This window comes from Apodemus sylvaticus, chromosome 15 (assembly GCF_947179515.1).
Source record: "Apodemus sylvaticus chromosome 15, mApoSyl1.1, whole genome shotgun sequence".
Taxonomy (NCBI): domain Eukaryota; kingdom Metazoa; phylum Chordata; class Mammalia; order Rodentia; family Muridae; genus Apodemus; species Apodemus sylvaticus.
The window spans coordinates 80,622,225-80,644,136 of record NC_067486.1 but is presented as its reverse complement, the minus strand read 5'-3'; positions in this window follow the sequence as shown (position 1 = coordinate 80,644,136).

Sequence of the window (21,912 nt, the reverse complement as noted above, 5' to 3'; positions counted from 1 at the left end):
GTTCATAATTTCTGTTAATTTCATTGTGTCTCTGTTTAGTTTCTGTTTTGATGACCTGTCCAATGTGAGAGTGGAGTATTGAACTCTGTCATTATTATAGTGTTTGGCTAAATGTGTGTTTTAAGCTTTAGTAAAGTTTCTTTTACAAATGTGGGTGCCCTTGAATTTGGAGAATAGATATTCAGAATTATGACTTCATCTTGGTAGATTTTTCTTTTGATGAGTATGAAGTATTTTTTCACATCTCTTTTGATAACTTTTGGTTGAAAGCCTATTTTATTGAATATTAGAATGGCAACTCCAGCTTGTTCCTTGGGACCATGTGCTTGGAAAACTTTTTTCCAGCCTTTTACGCTGAAGTAGTGTGTGTCTTTGTCACTGAGGTGTGTATCTTGTATGCAGCAGAATGATCCATCTAGTTTATGTATCCAATCTCTTAGTCTATGTCTTTTAATTGGGGAATTGAGTGCACTGATATTGAGAGATATTAATAATCAATCATTATTAGTTCCTTTTATTTTGTTGTTGGAAGTGATGCTATGTGTGTGTGATTCTCTTCTTCTGGGATGACAGGCTGCACAGGGAAGCTTGGCTTAGCCTAGAGGGCTCAGCCAGCAGGGAAGATGGGTGAGGGAAGGGAAGCTGACCTGGATGGTGCAGGAATCTGACAGAGGCAGAGCAGAGGTAGCAGGAGAACGGAAGTGCCCTGGGATGGCAGGCTGCTCAGTGTGTGATCTCTTTTACTTACAATCTCATAACAACCTTTTGATTTCACTCTGGAAATATCCAGTTATACTACCAAAAGTCTTAATAAAAAAAGTATGTTGTGAAGTATAAACTTTTTCTGTTGAATACCTAACATACCAGGCATCCTGAGTTTGACTTCAAAACTGCCATTTTTATGAAGGCAAAATTTCCAACATTATAAAATTTAAATTTAGAAAATAGCTACAGAATTTGGACACACAGTCATTAAAATCTGTTCAAGGAACATGAACACTTTCATATTTTCCATCATTTTTCTGTAATTATATCTGTGCCCATCTCCAAAATACCTTTACTTTAAATTGGCCTCCCTTTCTGCACCACTGATCTTCCCTGAATCGTATCACATCTGGACCCCCTTGTCAGTGTCTGCCATACTAAACTACCACCAGGCACACACAGGGAGGAGATTAGTCCTCAAACCTGTCTTTTATCCCCGCCATTACCTTGACTTTCTTCTGTTACATCTTCAGTTTCAGTGGAGTAAATCCAAGACCCTCTTCTGGCTGTGCAAATCAGGAGAGTTCAGACAACTTTCTGTGTCGGGGTACAGGCTGGGTAGCTGTGAAGTGATTGGAGTCTAGGCTGAAACTTCACATAAAAATTTTCTCATTAAATCTACAATTTAAATTTTCTATAGGATATTATTTATTTTTAATCTTCATAAGGATTTCTTTAGAAATATCCAAAGAGGTGCATTCTCATCCACCCTCTACCACAAATGACTAGCTGTCACTGATCAAGAAAATGAGAAAAAAATCTCTGCCGTACACAAGTAAGAATGTACTGTTTAATTTGGAACAACAAAAGCACAGGCAATATAATCTAATGAATATGACTAATATGTTTAGTGCCAACAGGTTTCTTTAGCACACACATGAGATGAATGATGATGATGATTAATCATCATAATAATAATATACTTTACATCCTAATTGCCGTCTGTCCTCCTGTCTCTGCTGACACTGTCCCTCCTATCATGCCCCCTCCCCTTCTCGGAGAGGGTAGTGGCTCCTCCTTGGTATACCTCCACCCTAACACATCAAGTCTCTGCAGATCTTGGAGCATCCTATCCCACAGAGGCCAGAAAATTCAGCCCAGTTAGGGGAATGTATTGCACAGAAAGACAACCACCTTAGGGATCACTCTGCTCCAGCGATGGGGGGACCCACATGAAGACCTAGCTGCATACATGATACATATGTGTTGGGGGCCTAAGTTTAGCTCATGTGTACTCTTTGGTTCATGGTTCAGTCTCCAAGATCCCCCAAACTTCCAGGTCAGTTAACTCTGTTTTTCCACTGTACCAATGGCCATCTTACCAAAAGCAATCTACAGATTCAGTGCAATCCCCATCAAAATTCCAGCACAATTCTTCACAGACATAGAAAGAGCAATTCTCAACTTCCTATGGAAAAAACAAAAAGTATACAGGATAGCCAAAACAATCCTGAATGATAAAAGAACTTCAGGAAGAATTACCATCCCTGATCTCAAGTTGTACTACAGAGCCAATAGTGATTTAAAAAAAAAAAAAAAAACCTGCATGCTATTGGTAGAGAAACACATACATTGATCAATGGAATTGAATCAAAGACCCAGAAATCGCCCCATGTACCTATGGGCACTTGATTTTTCATAATGAAGCCAAAACTATACAATGGAAAAATGAAAGCATGTTCAACAAATGGTACTGGACTAACTGGATGTCTACATTTAGAAGAATGAAGGTAGATCCATACTTACTACCCTGCACAAAACTCAAGTCCAAGTGGATCAAAAACCTCAATATAAATCTAGGTACACTAAATCTCATAGACGCGGAGGTAGGAAATACCATTGAATACACTGGTACAGGAGACAAGTTCCCGAACAGAACACTAATATCTCAGGCTCTAAGATCAACAATTGATAAATGGGACGTCATGAAACTGCAAAGATTCTGTAAGGCAAAGGACTGTCAATAGGACAAAATGACAGGCTGCAGATTGGGAAAGGATCTTTACCATCTCTACATCTACAAAGGGATAATAGATAAACCATGTGAAGAACTCAAGAAATTTAGACAATAACAACCCAAATAACACAGCTTAAAATCGGGTAGATAACTAAACAGGATCCCAGCAGAGGAATCTTGAATGCCTGAGAAGCTCTTAAAGAAATGTTCAAAGTCCTTAGTCATCAGGGAAATGCAAAAAAAACCCACAAATAAACAACAATAAAACAAAACAAAACACTGAAGTTACATCTTACATGCGACAGAGTGGATCAAAAACTCAAGAGATAGCACATACTGGTGAGGAGATGGAGCAAGGGGAACACTTGCCATTGATGGTGGGAGTGCAAACTTGGACAACCACTTTGGAAATCAATTTACCATTTTCTGAGAAAAACTGGAAGAGTTCTACCTCAAGACCCAGCTATACAAGTCCTGGGAATATACCCAAAAGATGCGGCAACATTCATCAAAGACACTTGCTCAGCTATGTTCATAGCAGCTTTATTTGTAATAGCCAGAAACTGGAATCATCCTAGATGTCCCTCAAACGAAGAATGGATAAAGAAAATATGGTACATTTATCTATACAATGGAATATCATTCAGCTATTAAAATGGATTTTGCAGGCAAATGTATGGAACTTGAGAACCTCATTCTGAGTGAGGCAACCCAGTCCCAAAAGGATATGTGTAGTAGTGGATATCAGCCACACAGTATAGAATACTGCACTACACTCCACAGACCCAAAGAAGCTAAATAAGAAGAAAAAGAGGAATCTTGAATCTCACTTAGAAGGTGGAATAAAATATTCTTAAGAGGCAGGGAACTAGGAGGGAGGGAGCATCTGGAGGGGAATGGGGGATTCAGGATCAGGTATGGGGAAGGAACGAAGAGATGGCTAGACGGCAGTGAATGAATGGAAATCTGCAACTAATGGGGGGAGGTGAGGAGGTTAGGGGTATCTCCTTGGACAAGGGAGGCACCCAAGAATCAATGGGTGCGACCTTATCTATGACTCAGTACACTGGGGATATTGAATCTGAAAAGGCAACCTCCTGTTTCCAGACAAGAACCACAGTGAAGCAATAGAGACACCAACTCTCCCACAAAACTTTCAACCCTAAATTTATCCTGTTATTAATCCAGACACATGGGAGGAGCAGAGATTGAGAGAATGGCCAAACAATAACCAGCCCAACGTGAGGCCCATCCCATGGGCAAGCACCAATTCCTAACACTATTAATGATACTGTTTTTTTTAACCTTTAAAATAGTCTTATCGCCTGCTCCCAGGCTACCTTCTTTTTTTTAAAATTAGATATTCTCTTTATTTACATTTCAAATGTTATCCCTTTTCCTGGTTTCCCCTCTGAAATCTCCCTATCCCATAACCCCTCCCCCTGCTCACCAACCCACCCACTCCCGCTTCCGTGTCCTGCCATTCTCCTATACTGGGACATCGAGCCTTCACGGGTCGAAGGGCCTCTCCTCTCACTGATGTCCGACCAGGCCATCCTCTGCTACATATGAGGTTAGAGTCGTGGATCAGTCCATGTGTACTCATTGGTTGATGGCTTAGTCCCTGGGAGCTCTGGGGGTACTGGTTGAAGGATACTGTTATGCTTGCAGATAGGATCAAGTTGTCCTCTGAGAGGCTCCCAACTAGCAGCTGATTCAGAGGTACCCAGAGCAAACTGTAGGTGGAGTATGTGGGTTCTTATGGAACAATAGGAGGAAGGCTTGTGGGTCCTGAAGGGGATAGGAATTCTATAGGAAGACCAACAGAGTCAACTAACCTAAGACCCCTGGGGCTCCAGAGTCTGAACTACCAACCAAAGAACATACTCGGGCTGGACCTAGGCCTCTCCACCCATACTTAGTAGATGTGGAGCTTGACCTTCATGTGGGTCCTTGACACATCAACTCCAGTAGATTCTGTGTGACAAGTTCCACAGACTGAGGCGTTAGACTCCAAAGGGAGGAGGTCTCCTGGGACGGTTGTGGAACTCTCTAGCTAGAGGATAATTCTGAGCCGTAGTTCTCAAGGCAGTTTGTTTGCTTTCAATTTCCTCTCGTCCTTTTTTCACAAGATGATCCTAATAGCCCAGGCCTAGTAAGATGGATAAGAATCCGTTCTTTGAAGTAGAGTCACTGGCCATGAACTCTTTTCTAAGAACTGCAACGCTTTGTCTCATAGTCATTTACATAATTACAACATAAAATAACCTCCCAACAACATGTAAATTTATATGGCTATGCGTGTGTAGACGAGGGTGGCTCTGACACTGTGGTACGGAAAGCATTGATTAAGTACAGTTTTAAATTGAATTTCAAGAAGTTTTTACAAGGTGAAAGCTAGATGTTAGATAAGGATTACTCAGGGAAACTCATTAGGACTTAGAACTCTCTTTGAAGGTTTGCTGTTAACTACAAGTGACTCTTCTGTGATTGACCCTCTAATCTGTTACATGGGAAACAGTGTACCTGATTGATTTTGCATTTCCTTGCGCCAAATGGCTATGTTAATTGTTCTTTGTGCCTGTGTCACAAAGATGTATCACCGGATCATCCAACTCCTCATGTATAAAAGCCCTTGCTTGAGAGCTGCTAAATACATTCAGATTCTATCCGTGCTGGACTAGTTTTATTATTATTATTATTAATGTTGCCATATCAAGTTTATAATCCAACTTAATATTTTGTAGCATTTCACCCTCATTATATTTTAAAATGTCAATTACAATCCTCAGGTCAGTAAAAAGACCTGAGGTAAAGTACTCTCTTATTAAATTACTTCTCAGTATGTGTCCTTGGATAGTCTTACATTAAGTTGAGGTTTTTCCTCAAAAAAATGCATTAAAGTCCTTGCTATAGAAAGTTTCTGTAAGGCAAAGGACACCATCAAGAGGACAAATCAGCAACCAACAAATTGGGAAAAGATCTTCACCAATCCTACATCAGATAGAGGGCTAATATCCAATATATATAAAGAACTCAAGAAGTTAGACTCCAGAAAACCAAACAACCCTATTAAAAAATGGGGTACAGAGTTAAACAAAGAATTCTCACCTGAAGAACTTCGGATGGTGGAGAAGCATCTTAAAAAATGCTCAACTTCATTAGTCATTAGGGAAATGCAAATCAAAACAACCCTGAGATTTCACCTTACACCAGTCAGAATGGCTAAGATTAAAAATTCAGGAGATAGCAGGTGTTGGAGAGGGTGTGGAGAAAGAGGAACACTCCACTGCTGGTGGGGTTGCAAATTGGTACAACCACTCTGGAAATCAGTCTGGCGGTTCCTCCGAAAACTGGGCACCTCACTTCCAGAAGATCCTGCTATACCACTCCTGGGCATATACCCAGAGGATTCCCCACCATGTAATAAGGATACATGCTCTACTACGTTCATAGCAGCCCTATTTATAATTGCCAGATGCTGGAAAGAACCCAGGTATCCCTCAACAGAAGAGTGGATGCAAAAAATGTGGTATATCTACACAATGGAGTACTATTCAGCCATTAGAAACAATGAATTCATGAAATTCTTAGGCAAATGGATGGAGCTAGAAAACATCATACTAAGTGAGGTAACCCAGACTCAAAAGGCGACTCATGGTATGCACTCACTAATAAGTGGATATTAACCTAGAAAACTGGAATACCCCAAACATAATCCATACATCAAATGAGGTACAAGAAGAAAGGAGGAGTGGCCCCTTGTTCTGGAAAGACTCAGTGAAGAAGTATAGGACAAAACCAGAACGGGGAAGTGGGAAGGGGTGGGTGGGAGGACAAGGGGAGAGAAGGGGGCTTACGGGACTTTCTGGGAGTGGGGGGGCTAGGAAAGGGGAAATCATTTGAAATGTAAATAAAAAATATATCGATTAAAAAAAATAAGTTAAAAAAAAACGAAATTCATGACTGAACTTATTTGGAAATAAGTCTTCACATTTATAAAACTGTAGAGTGGGTGAGTGGGTACAGATTTTTTTTTTTGTTGTTTTGTTTTTTGTTTTTTTCAAGACAGGGTTTCTCTGTGTAGCCCTGGCTGTCCTGGAACTCACTCTGTAGACCAGGTTGGCCTTGAACTCAGAAATCTGCCTGCCTCTGCCTCCCAAGTGCTGGGATTAAAGGCATGTGCCACCACTGCCCGATGGGTTCAGATCGTTATAGAAGATGAACATTCACACTGATGGACACACAGAAACTTCTATATGACTGAAAGGACAAGGACTGAATGGCCACACTACATTTTACCAGAGAATAGGTCTCCAGAGGGTGGAAGAGACAAGAAAGTTTTTACAGGTATCACAAATGGAACTTTTATGTTTACATTGGATTTTGGATTTCCAAAATTTAATAGACTCAACAACTGTAAAGATAAATTTTTGTTTGAAGTGACTCAGGTTTTGATCTACTTTTACTTATATCAATATATATTTCTGATACTTACATAATTATTCTGAATTAGGTTTTGTGGAAATATCAGAACTGATGCTGACATTTAGTTTTAATAAAATATGTTAATTGATTTTATTTATTTCCCAAATTACCTGTTCCTTGAGTGAGTTCTGCACTGACACTAAGGAAGATGTAAAACTGTATGAATTCTTCCTGGTTCATAATTTTATTAAAAGGAAATAGTTGATACTGAGAGCTACAAGATACTGCAGTAAACACTGAACCCATTTGCACTTCTATCAGCTGGGAAATGATTCATTTTTACTTTGTTATTGAGACCTTTGCTTTCCTCCTCTCCTCCAAATTCAGTCCTCTAAGCTCTGTACCAACACACTGACTGTGCTGCACCCCTTCCTCTCTATGTTCCCATCTCCAAGATAATTTCAGACCAGCAAATCAGAAGAAAGAAAAAATAACTCACACCACAACAAAATAACAGGAATCAAGAAACATTGCTCACTAATAACTCTCAACACCAATGGTCTCAATTTCCCAATGAATAGAAACAGACTTGCAGAATGAATTTGAAAACAGGATCCATGCTTTAGTTGCATCTAAGAAATACAACTGAAATCATAGGCATTACCCCAGGGTTAAAGAATGAAAAAGATATTCCAAGGATGTGGACTTTAGAAGCAAGCTGGTGTAGCATATTGATATCTGACAAAATAGACTTCAAACCAAAAGTAATAAGAAAATATGGGGAAGAACATGTCATATTCATCAAAGAAAAATCCAGCAGGAAGATATCACAGCTCTTGACATCTGTGTACCAAATAAAGGACTCCAAAGTTCATAAAAGAAACACCACTTCAGCTTAAATCAGATATCCACACTCACACAGTGATAGAGGGTAACTTTAATCCTCCACTCTCACTGACAGGTCATCCAGACAAAAACTAAATAGAGAAATGCTGGAGCCAACTGAAATCATAAACCAAATGAACCTATCGGATATGCACAGAACATTTCACCCAAACACAAGTTCTATGAGGTGCTGAGTAAAAGTACCTCAAAGAACTTTCTCAGCACCTCACAGAACTTTCTTTGAAGTTGGCAAAATACTTAAACACAAAATGAGTCTTAACAGATATAAGAAAATTGAAATAAACCTCTGTAGTCTATCTGACTGCCAATGATTAAAAAAACTGAAACAACAGAAAACCTACAAACTCATGGAAATTAAACAATTCACTACACTGAAAGAAGATTGTTTCAAACCAGAAACAATAGAAATTTAAAACCTTCTAGAATTGAAAAGAAAAAAAGAAAACAATATACCCAAACTTCTGGGACATAAAACAGTTCTACAAGGCAAATAGCAATGAGTGCCTATATTTTAAAAAGTTGGAGAAATATCATACTAGTAACTTAATGTCACACCTGAAAGCTCTAGAAGATAACAAATCATACCCTAAAGGAGTATATGCAAAGAAATAATCAAACACAGAGCTTAAATCAATAAAATAGAAACATCAAAAAAATTTCAAAGAATCAGTGAAACAAGGAGCTGCTTCTTTGAGACAATAGGATTGACAAGACCTTATCTAAATTAACTAAAAGGCAGAGACAGAAGATTAAATTAACAAAATTAGAAATGAAAAAGGGGCCATATCTGTAGAGATCCTTATTGGGGTGCCATGCAACCTGGCAGGAACTTGACATCGACCAATGTGAAGTTCCTCTCCCAGCCTTTGAGCGGGAACTCCTGGGTTAGCCATAATCTCCTCCACCTAGGGTGGAGTGCTCAGACCAAGGTGAAGCCTATTGTTCTTCATGGACCTGCAGTTTCCTGAGAAACACTAGCCACCTGTGGAGCAACTGACCCAGTTCTGCTGAGAAGTTTCTAGCCTTTTCCCCTGACTATATATTTAGAGTTCTTCATTAAACTTTGAGACCTTGAACAGCAATGTTGTCTTGGTCTTCGTCTCTTTTTACCGCCTTCCCATACATCCCAGCTTCCTTTCCAGGTAACCCGTTCGATGTAACTGCAGGCAATTCTGAGCTGGTTCTTTGAGGCAATAGGATTGACAAGCCCTTATCCAAAGTAACTAAAGGCAGAGACAGAAGATTCAAATTAACAAAATTAGAAATGAAAGGGGGGCTATAACAACAGGAACTAAAGAAATCCAGAGAATCTTAATGACATAGGTTTAAAAAAAATGTACTCCATAAAATAAGAAAATCTAAAAGAAATGGATAATTCTCTTTATACATATCACTTTCCAAAATTAAATCAAGATCAAATGAGCAATTTAAATAAATCTAGAACCTCTGATGAAATAGAAGCAGTCATTAAAAGTATGACTAGATAATTTTAGAACAGAATTCTATCAGACTTTCAAAAAAGAGTCAATGCTAGTACTCCTCAAATTTTTTCCACAAAATCAAAACAAAAGAAACATTGCCTAATTTTTTTCATAAGGCCACAGTTACTCTGATAACTAAATCACACAAAGATGCAACAAAGAAAGATTATAACAGAACAACTTTCCTTATAAGAACAGATACAAAAATTCTTAATAAAATACTTGCAAACCAAATGCAAAAATGAATCAAAAAGATGACCCACCATGATCAAGTAGTCTTTAATCTGAGAGATGAGGAATGTTTCAAAGTATAAAAATTAGCAAACATAATCATAAAAACAGACCAAAACCATATAATCATGTCATTAAGTGCAGAAAAGTTACTTGGTAAACTTTAACATTCCTTCATTATAAAAGTCCTGAAGAGACTGAGATACAAGGAATGTAACTCCACATAATAAAACTAATTTACAGCAAGCCTATAGCCACACCAACTTAAAACACAGAGAAACTCAAAGCATTTCCACTAAAATAAAGTATAAGATAAGGACCCATACCTAATCAACACAGCACTTGGAACTCTTAGGTAGAGCAAAATGATAATGGAAGGAAACCAAGGGTTAGAAATTAGAAAGAAAGAAGTCAAAGTGTATTTATTTATAAATTGTATGATTTTTATACATAAATAACCCTAAAAATTTCACGAGGAAACTCCTTGTGCTGATAAACACTTTCAGCAAAGTGGCAGGATACAAAATTAACTCATAAAAAATCAGTAGCTATCCTATATACAAATTACAAACAGACTGAAAAACACATTGGGAAAACACTTAGTGGTGGGTCATCTTTTATAGCCTCAGCAATATCTTGGGATAATGCTAAGCAAGCAAGTGAAAGATTTGTTTAAAAAAATCGTTAAAATTATAAAAGAGAAACTGAAGAAAACAGAAAATAACGAAAAGATTTCCCATGCTCATGGATCAGGATTACTATATTAAAAACAGTCATCATGAGAGTCAGAGACAGAGAGAGACACAGAGAGAGCAGAAGAAATGGGCAGGCTTCTTTTTAACAAAGACAGAACAGTCTTTTCTCAATAGCAAGGCAGGATTAGTCTTACAAAAGAGGACAAGGCTTTCTTCTTACAGACGTTTAATTCATTTAGCAATAAAAGTGTAGAAACTACTTATTCCTCTTTGCAACAGAGATTGGAGCTCATTTTTCATTCAAAAGGAAGGAAGGAAGGAAGGAAGGAAGGAAGGAAGGAAGGAAGGAAGGAAGGAAGGAAGGAAGGAAGAAGAAAAGAAGAAGAAGGAGGAGGAGGAGGAGGAGGAGGAAAAGAAGAAAACAGTCATCACACCAAAAAGAAATCTACAGATTCAATAAAATCCCCATGATAATTTCAATGTAATTCTCCACAGAACTTGAAAGGACAGTTTTCAGATTCATATGGAGATACAAAATAAAAACAGGATAACTAAAACAATAATAATGCAAGAATTGTTGGGAGTGTCACTGTCTATGACCTCAAATTGTACAACAGAGCTTCAGCAAACAAAACAAAACAGCATGACACGGGAACAAGCACACTGAGTGGTGGGGTGGGTGGAGTGGAGAACACTTTGGACAGCTGATTTTTTTATAACGAACTCAGGTATACACACCGAAGTAAAGACAGCATCTTCCACAATATTGTTTGTCAAACTGAATGATTGCATGTGGAAGAATGAAAATAGGCCTATGCTTATCACCTAGCACCAAGGAACTCAACACGAGGCCGGATACACTGAATCTGACAGAAGAAAAAGTAGAGAAGAGTTTTGAACTCATTGTCATAGGAAAAAACTCCCTGAACAGAATACTAAAGCACAGGCAGTAAGAGCACCATACTCAGGAACTCATAAAATTAAAAAGCAACAGGCTACAGAATGAGGAAAGATTTTTATCAGGTACACATTCAATGGAGGGCTAACATTCACAATACATACACAAACAACAACAACAGCAAAACCCAATAAAATGTGCATCAAGAAAACAAACCAATTAAAAAAAGAAACACAGTTCTAAATTGATTTATAACAGAGAAAACTCAAATGACTAAGAAACACATGAAAAATATGTTCAACATCCTTAGTCATCAGAGAAATGCAAATCAAAACTATTTTGAGACTTTACCTTATATAAATCAGAATGGTCTAGAACAATAAAATAAATGATAGAATCTGGAAGTCGAGGAACACTAACATTGCTGGTGTGAATGCAAAGTTTTACAACCACCTCAGAATTAAGTGTGGAATTTCCTTAGAAAGATCCATCCCTTGGGCATATGTCCAATGGACTCTACATACTACTGCAGAAAAACTTTCTTAACCTTGTTCATTGCTGCTGTATTTATAAAAGCCAAAATTTTAAAACAACCTAGATGTCAGTCAATGGTAGAATATTTAAAAAAATTGTGATCCACTTATAGTGGAATATTACTTAGCTATGAAAAATGGAAATCATGAAATTCATAGGTAAATAGACTTAGAAAAATAAATCTGATTGTGGTAATTCAGACTCAAAAGGACAGATAAGGTATGTATTTGCTTATATGTAGAGGTTAGCTGTTGTGACTGATAAGCAAAGTACAAGCTATAGAACCAAGAAGTTAGGTAGAGAGTAAGGGACTAGGGGTAATTGAGGAAACTCTTTATGAAGGGGAAATAGACAGTTATGGATGAATGAGGATTGAACATGAAGGAAAAAGAAAGAGGTGGGGAAGGGAGCAAATGTGGGGAGAAACAGGTAAAACTGAGAATCATTTGATAGACAGAAATTAACACAGTAGAAACTGACTAAAATATGTTCGCATATAAAGGCAATCTATTGAAATTGCCAAATAATGGGGGAGATGGAGCCCCAACTGTTCATCACTCATCACCAAATGAAGCTTCCAGTACAGAGATTGAGTTACATCTATTTTGGTTCATGGCCAAAAGATCAAGGCTTTTGACACTTCTATGGCTTTCCCTCCACAAAATTACTGTAAGGCTCTATCATTGAAGACACTCACAAAGCTCATGTGAATATGAAGAGGTTGAACTAGTGCCAACAAAGAGCTTTGACTGCTATGGACTAGTAGAGTTCATGATATGAGAAGATACTCTGCACACTCCCAAAGAAGAAAGATAAACTCCAATCCAGATACAAACCCTTCTGGTGACCTGCCTGCAAGATACACTGGCTTGTGGGAGCAAGCAGTCAATATTTGATTTGATTTAAAGGGCCACTCCATGAGATGGAGCCCATACTCAGTTCTGCTTGGGTGCCAAGAACCTGAGACTAGATAGGCCAGGAAGCTAGAGGAACCCAAACACTACTGTTCTGCTAAAGAAATACAGACGTGAAATGACTTCTAACAATGTTCTGCTGTACGCATACATCTATTCCCCATTCAGTTATCATCAAAGAAGTCTCCTCATGCCACAGCCAGGCAATAAGCACGCTGTGAAAGACCTTGAAATCCTAAAAGGTATGACTACATCAAATCCCTTCCCTTGGGGCTTATGGATCTCTGTGGAAGAAGAAACAGAAAGAATGTAAAAGCCAGAGGGAATAGAGAACATCAAGGAATCGAGGCTTTCCGGACAGAACAAGGCTGATACATAAACTCCTAAAAACCGGGGCAGCAGGAAAGGACTTGCACACATGCAGCCCTAGAGCTAAAAGGGGAAGTGGACACAGCTCAATCTCTAATACAGATGGTGTCATCAATTGATAATCACCTGTAAATAAAAAATTAGCTGTCTTCAAGGATGTCTTACTTGGGAAAGAAACTATTCTTAAGGGTAGATCTTAAGCTGAAAGGTAGATGGGCAACATAAAACAAACTTGACATCTTTGGAGGTTCTTTGTCCCATAATGTTAAGTCAGAGCATGTTTTCTATTGCTCATTCTGAAGAAAAATTCTGTCTATAATTTCTTAACTTTTATTTAATGAACATATCTTCAAATTATGGAAGAAGAAAATTTAGCCACACCTGGATACACATGTGAGACTGCGTTGATTTCTCCTTTCATGTTTAACACATGCATAACACACATTTCTTGATTTGAGTGCTTTTAGGTTTCATTATGTGTGTAACTGCAAGATCTTTTGTTTCTGCAGATCATCTAATGACAAGATTTCTACGTGTACTGACTGGTTTTGTGTGTCAACTTGGCATAGGCTGGAGTTATCACAGAGAAAGGAACTTCAGTTGAAGAAATGCCTCTATGAGATCCAGCTGTAAGGCATTTTCTCAATTAGTGATCAAGGAGGGAGGTTCCATTGTGGGTGGTGCTGTCCCTGGGATGGTGGTCTTGGGTTCTATAAGAGAGCAAGAAGAGCAAGGCAGAGGAAGCAAGCCAGTGAGTAACATCCCTCCATGGCCTCTGCATCAGCTCCTGCCTCCAGCTTCCTGCTCTGTGTGAGTTCCAGTCCTGACTTCCTTTAGTGATGAACAGCAGTGTGGAAGTGTAGGCTGAATAAGCTCTTTCCTCCCCAACTTGCTTTTTGGTCATGATGTTCATGCAGGAATAGAAACCCTGACTAAGACACTACATAAATTTGTATTTTTCCGTGTTAAATACAGGAGAGTGCTGCACACCAAATTTTATGTTTTTCAATGAAAAAGTTAGTCTATTCAACAAAATTAGGATCTGGTTCAGTTTTTGGAATATATTTTCTGTATTGGCAAGTTTTGTGTGTCAACTTGACATCAGTAGTAGTTATCACAGAGAAAGGAGCCTCCCTTGAGGAAATGCTTCCATGAGATCCAGCTGTAAGGCATTTTCTCAATTAGTGATCAAGGGGCAAGAGCCCAGCCCCTTGTGGGTGGTGCCAGCCCTGGGCTGGTAGTCCTGGGTTCTATAAAAAAAGCAAGCTGAGCAATCTAGGGGAAGCAAGCCAATAAGCAGCACTCCTCCATGATCTCTGCATCAGCTCCTGCATCCAAGTTCTTGCCCTGTGTGAGTTTCTGTCCTGACTTCCTCTAATGATTAATAGCATTGTGGAAGTGTAAGCTGAATAAACTCTTTCCTCCCCGGCCTGCTTCTTGGTTACAATGTTTTGTGCAGGAATACAAAGCCTGACTAAGACATTTTCAATGCAGTCACTGTATGCTTAAAGATGAAAAACTGGTGTGTTGTAGTGAAGTTATATTGAACTTGACTTAGCAGTTGGACACCTTTCAAATAAGAGCTTCTCGTAGCAATGAAGACCTCAGTGTCAGGGTTGGTGCCCACCCATGGGATGGATTCCAAGTCGGGCGGGTTACTGGATGGCCTTTCCTTCAGTCTCTGCTCCATTTTTTGTCTCTGTGTTTCCTTTAGGCAGGAACAATTCTGGGTTAAACTTTTTGAAGATGGGTGGGTGGTCCCATCTCTCCAGGGGCCCCTTTTTATCTACTGGAGGTGGTCTCTTCAGGTTCCATCTCGCACCGTTGGCCATTTCAGCTAAGGTCATCCATATTGAGTTCTGGGAGCCTCTCACACCTCAGCTCTCTGGGATTTTCTAGAGGCTCCCCTCTTCCCCGCTCCTCTTAGGTGCATATTTCCACTCATTCTCATGGCCCTCTGGGCTCCTCCCCTGTCTTCTCCCATATCTGATCCTACCACACTCTTTTTTCCTCCCCCTCCTCTCTTCCATCCAGGCCCCTCCCTCCCTCTGCCTCCCCTGATTATTTCCTTCCCCCTTTTAAGTGGAATTGAAGCCTTCTCACTTGGGCCTTTCTGCTTGTTATACTTCTTAAAGTACGTGGGTTGTTTCCTAGATATTCTGCACTTTTTGGCTAATATCTACTAATCAATGAATCTACACCATGCATGTCCTCTTGGGTCTGTGCTAATTCAGTCAGGATGATATTATCTTGTTCCAACCATTTGCCTACAAAATTCATGATATCCTTGTTTTTAATAGCTGAATAGTGTTCCATTGTGTAAATGAACCACATTTTCTGTATCCATTCTTCAGTTAAGGGACATAATGGTTGTTTCCAGCTTCTATTACAAATAAGGCTGTTATAATTATGGTAGAGCATGTGTCCTTGTGGTATGGTAGGGCGTCTTTTGGGTATATGAATGGTATAGCTGGATCATCAGGTAGAACTATTTCCAATTTTCTGAGGAACTGACAGATTGATTTCCAGAGTGGTTGTACAACTTTGCAATTTCACCAGCAATGGAGGAGTGTTCCTCTTTCTCTACTTCCTTGTCAGCATGTGCTGTCACTTGAGTTTTTAATCTTATCCATTCTGATTGGTGTAAAATGGAATCTCACGGTGGCTTTGAGTTGGATTTCCCCAATGACTAAGGAGGTTGAACATTTCTTTACGTGCTTCTTGGCCATTCAAGATTCATCTGTTGAGAATTTTGTTTAGCTCTGTATCCCATTTTTAAATTGGGTTATTTGGATTTTTGGAGTCTAATTTCTTGGGTTCTTTATATATTTTGGATATTAGCCCTCTATCAGATATAGAGTGAGTGAATATCTTTTCCCAATCTGTAGATTGCTATTTTGTCCTATTGACAGTGTCCTTTGCCTTATAGCTTTTCAGTTTCATGAAGTCCCATTTGTTAATTGTTGATCTTAGAGCCTGAGCCATTGTTGTTCTGTTAATGAAATTTTCCCTTGCGCCAATGTGTTTGATGTTATTTCCCACTTTCTTTCTATGATATTTAGTGTATCCAGTTTTATATTGAGGTCCTTAATCCTCTTGGACTTGAGTTTTGTACAGGGTAATAATTATGGATCTATGTTCATTCTTTTACATGTACACATCCAATTTGTTCAGCACCATTTGTTGAAGATGGTTTCATTTTCCATTGTATGGTTTTGGCTTCTTTATCAAAGATCAAGTGTCCATAGGTCTGTGGATTTATTTCTGGGTCTTCATTTCAATTCCATTAATCAATGTGTCAGTTTATGTACCAATACCATGTAACTCACTATACTGTTGCTCTGTAATACAGCTTGAGATCAGGGATGGTGATTCCCACAGAAGTTCTTTTATTGTTGAGAATTGTTTTGACTATTTTTTTCCATAGGAAGTTATGAATTGCTCTTTACATGTCTGTGATTGTGTTGGAATTTTGATGGAGATTTCATTCAATATGTAGATTGCTTTTGGTAAGATGGCCATTTTCATTATGTTAATCCTACCAATCCATGAGCATGGGAGGTCTTTCCATCTTCTGAGGTCTACTTCAATTTCTTTCTTCAGGTACTTGAAGTTCTTGTCCTACAGATCTTTCTTTCACTTGCTTAGTTAGAGCTACACCAAAATACGTTATATTATTTGTGGCTATTGTGAAGGGTGCTGCTCCCCTAATTTCTTCCTCAGCCAGTTTATCATTTGTATAAATGAGGACTACTGATTTGCTTGAGTTAATTTTATATCCAGCCATTTTGCTGGAGGTGTTTATCAGCTGTAGGTGTTCTCTGGTCCAATTTGTTTTTTTGTTTGAAAAGAACTATGACTGTTGCAATAGTATTCAGACACATATCTTAAATATAATTGGTAAAATATAATAGAATAATTCTCAGGTATTCAATATGATGACTAAGCTTCATTGTATCTCAAGAGCTTTGTAATCACGTAGAATCCACAGCTCCTGATATGTCTAAGAGTTATTTCTATGGGGATTAGAAAAGACTGAACACTAAGCCTGAATGAGTCTATGCACATTTTGTCCAAGAACTCAAAATAAGTAAAAGGAGACTGAATGAAGAAGCCAGGTGAGCACTGTTTGCAATGTTTTCTGCTTCCTGACTATACACACAGTGGTATAGACACTTCATGTCCTACTCCTAACCTTTATGCTTCACATGGAAATGACTGCATCACATCACACTGTCAGCTACGGCATTCTCATTTCCTGAGTTGCCCTTGTGCAGTGTTTTCTCATTACAAAGAGAAAAAAATAAACCTACAAAAATTATGAGGTGAAGAGAAAAATTTTGTTCTTCAGATCTATAAATCACTAAGTTGGTTTTTTTTAAGAAAGTAAAAGAACTTCAGGTTTTATATGAAGTCTCTAAACTATGGTGAATGGAGCTTCTCTGGGTCTTTAGTGTAGGAAGGAGGCACCTGGATGGCACAGGTCCCAGAGTTAACAGCATTTGCCTCCAGACATAGACTTTCCACAGGCTTCTGTCCTGTGCAGCTTATGTTGATTTATTAGTCATTTTTGCTTGCATTGGGAAATTCTGGAATTCCTATTTGGCTTTTTGTTCCATTATTGAAGATGAAATGCGCCATAGTTTAGTAACTGATGTTTCCTAGGGAACCCATATGTTGAATGCTTGGTCCCCAGTATTAATTTGAAGATACGTGTCAGGAGGGAAGGCCTAGTAGAGGCTGACATAGTAATTCAGGTGCTACTGTGAGAGACTCTAGGCCCCTAGCATTCCTTTATTTGCTCTGTGATTCCTCCAAAAGTACTCAATTTTGTTGGATCAGGAACTCTAAGTAAAATGTGCTTCTCATAGGTTGAAAGTAATGCTACCAATCAGTGATATGTCAGAAATTCTAAGACTGGGTGAAAGTGAACATTTTATCTCCAGACAGAATAATTTCATCTATTTTGTTGTAGAATGAGGAGGGTGACTCAGAAATGGTCACTCAACTATGTCTCGAACTGAGAATAACAGAATAAGAGAAACTTGTGTGCATGGCACCAGGACAGCCCACCGCACCAAATCAAGGTAGAAAAATATACGTCTCATTACCTGTTTTGAGATATCATTTGCTAACCTTGAGCCATAGGAACTAGGCAAGCACATGGTACTTGGATCTATGGTTATAAACTGTCATATGATTAGTTAAAGACTGTTGAAGTTGCCTAAGACTTGAAAGAGGCATTACCTTTGGGCAGTTGCTCTAAAAGACTGAACACATGTTCTTTTAAAACAAAAAAATTTTACTTAATAACATTCTAATATGGGGAAAGAAAACAGAAAAATTATTGTATGTTATATGTAGTTAATTTAGGTTACAAGAAAATAGTAGCATATTCTAAAATATTGCTTTAAAGATACTATACTATGTCATAATTTGAAGTCATATTTTTGCTTGAATGTCATATATATTTGTTCAAAAATTATATATACTTTAATATAAAAATATTTACAATTATTTGGTGTAGTGAAAATTACTTTATAAAATTACACTTAGAAAGAATGAAGAAATGTTAAACAAACCCTTATTTTTAGGTAGCAAGTGTTTCTGTGTGATAAGTAGAACCTAAAACTTAACTGAAATTTGAGAGTTTGTTCCAGGAATTCAAGTACACAGAAATGTTTCACAGAATTCAATTCATACCTGGACAAGGACCTCTCTGTTAGTTAAGCATTTAAGACTGTCAAAACCACCCCTCTGATAAGACTGGATGAAAAATATGTCCCATGGGGCAGTGAATTTTACCTATTAATGCCATGGATTTAGGTTGTATATATTGGTATACATTCTATAATAATTATATTAGGAGAAAAACAATACATCTCAGTAATAATACATTGCTTTTGTTTGTTTTCTGAGACTGCATCACCCTGTAGCCAGGGCTTCCCAGAATCATGGAGTCACCCACTCTGACCTACACAACTTAGGAGGATCTTCACTGCAGTCTGTCAAGTGCTAAGATTACAGGCTTGGACTAACCTTGAGTGCTTAGACATACTCTCATTTAAAATCATGTTCTGTATGTGTGGGCTAAAGAAATCTTTTAATGCTGGGCATGATTTTAGTCATATTAATATACTATATAGCCTGAATTTTTGTTACAAATCAAGTTATTACCCCCTGGATGGTGGAAATTACTAAATTTTCATTCTCTTGATCAATGATGGACACCCATCATTGGATTTGTCATAGAGAGTGAACGAAAATACTCCTCCTCGAATATTCTTTTTTTTGTCTGTTAAGTATTTTTAATGTTTTATTTGCCAAGTGAAACAATGGGTGTTATGAGGACATTTTCATACTAACGTATCATTTTTTCTATTCATACACTTCCTTCTGTGGACCACTCCCATCTTTCTACCCTCACCATTGGTTCCTTCTTCACCCAAATGCTCCTGTCATTTGCTCCCCTGTCCTATACACTTATAGAGTGACATTTAAACCTAGATTTTGCAAATGAGACACCTAATATTTGTCTTTTTCAATCTGATTTACCTCTCATAACAGTCTATTTACTTTCCTATGAATGTGATATTTTCATTTTTCTTTTCAGCTAAAAAGAACAAAAGCGTGTGTGTATGGCGATGTCTCTCTGTATGTGTCTGTATCTGTATGTGTGTGTCTGTATCTCTCTCTCTCTCTCTGAATGTGTGTGTGTGTGTGTGTGTGTGTGTGTGTATCTGTCTGTGTGTGTGATGTTTGATATATCCATTCAGATGTTGATGAACATCCAAGCTGTTCTTTCCTTATCTTGGCTGCTGTGGATAGAGCTGAAATAAGGATAGCTGTGCCCGTATCTCTTTAGTAGACTGACTGATAGTCCTTTGGGTATATTCTCAGGTGTGGAATGTCTGGGTCACATAGGATTCCAGTTCTAGGTTTTTAGGAGCCTTCATACTGATATCCACAATTTACATTGCTATGGGCAATATGAAATTGTTCCTCTGCACATCCTTGCCAGCAATTTCTGTTTCTTGATGAATGACATTCTAAATCAGATGAGATGAACTTTAAATGTAGTTTTAATTTTCATTTTCTTAATTACTAGAGATGTTGAGATTTTTTATATATTATTTATTTATGTGTTCAAATCAATTTACTATTGCATAATTTTCTTTTGGTGTTTAATTATTTAAAGTTCTTTAGAGTCTCAGTATTAATTCCTATCTAGTGTATAGATAACAAAGACTTTCTCCTATGGGCCATCTTTTTTTCTCTCTCTTTTTTTTATTGAAAAAGGAAGCAAAAATATTTTATGATAAAATTGAAGATTTACATGAAAAATGTTTCTGACAAAATTGAAGAAATATATAGAAAAACACATTTAAGATTGACAGTTTTCAAAGAAAATTAAAGAGTAAAATGGTAGACATAAAAAATATTGCTATTTCTGTCTCTGGCTTGGGACCATCCTCTGCCACAGCGTGCCATTTCCAAGTAGCGCAGGAAGGTAGCTAACCACCCAGCATGGCAGAGAGGACAGTCAGCACAGGTGAGACCTGCCCCACCACTCAGAAGATCCCATCTGGAAACCTCTGGCAGAAGCCCTCCAGTTTCTGTCTCCAGCTTGGGACCATCCTCTGCCACATCATGTCATACCCAAGTGGCGCAGGAAGGTAGCTAACCACACAGCAGTACAGAGAGGACAGTCAGCACAGGTGGGACCAGGCCTGCTGCTCAGAGGAAGCAACCTGAAACCCCGAGGACACAAGAACCTAAGAGCAGCCTGGGACAGGAGTTTTCTGATTTCTGCCCCTACCCAGAACTGATCAGGGCCACAGAGCTACATACCCAAAACCAACCACAAGGGTCTCACAGGAGTACCTACATACCTGTGTACACAGAGAGAACTGTTCTCCAGGAGCACAGATATAGAGGCTTGCATGACTGACAAGCCACCATCAGAAACAGCAATACCAGCTAACACCAGAGATAACCAGATGGCAAAAAGTAAACACAAGAACATTACCAACAGAAGGCAAGGCAACATGGTAGCATCTAAGTCAAGTTCTCCCAAAACAGCACAAGTTCTGGATACCCTAACACACCAGAAAAGTAGATCTCAATTTAAGATCACATCTCATGGTGCTGATAGAGGACATAAATAACTCCCTTAAAGAAATACAAGAGAACATGAGTCAACAGGTAAAAGTCGTTAAAAGGGAAACACAAAAATCCCTTAAAGAGTTACAGGAAAACACAATCAAGTGAAGGAACTGAACAAAACCATTCAGGATCTAAAAATGGAAGTAGAAAAAACAAATAAATCACAAAGGGAGATAACTTTGGAGATAGAAAACCTCAGAAATAAATCAGGAGTCATAGATGCAAGCATCAACAACAGAATACAAGAGATAGAAGAAAGAATCTCAGGGGCAGAAGATACCATTGAAAGCATTGACTCAACAGTCAAAGAAAATATAAAGTGCAAAAATCTCCTGACCCAAAACATCCAGGAAATCCTGGACACAATGAAAAGATCAAACCTAAGGATTATAGGTATAGAAGAGAGCAAAGATTTACAACTTAAAAGGTGAGTACATATCTTCAACAAAATTATAGAAGAAAACTTCTCTAACCTAAAGAGAGAGATGCCCATGAACATACAAGAAGCCTATAGAACTCCAAACAGACTGTCCTTCTGGCAGATAATAATCAAAACACCAAAAGTACT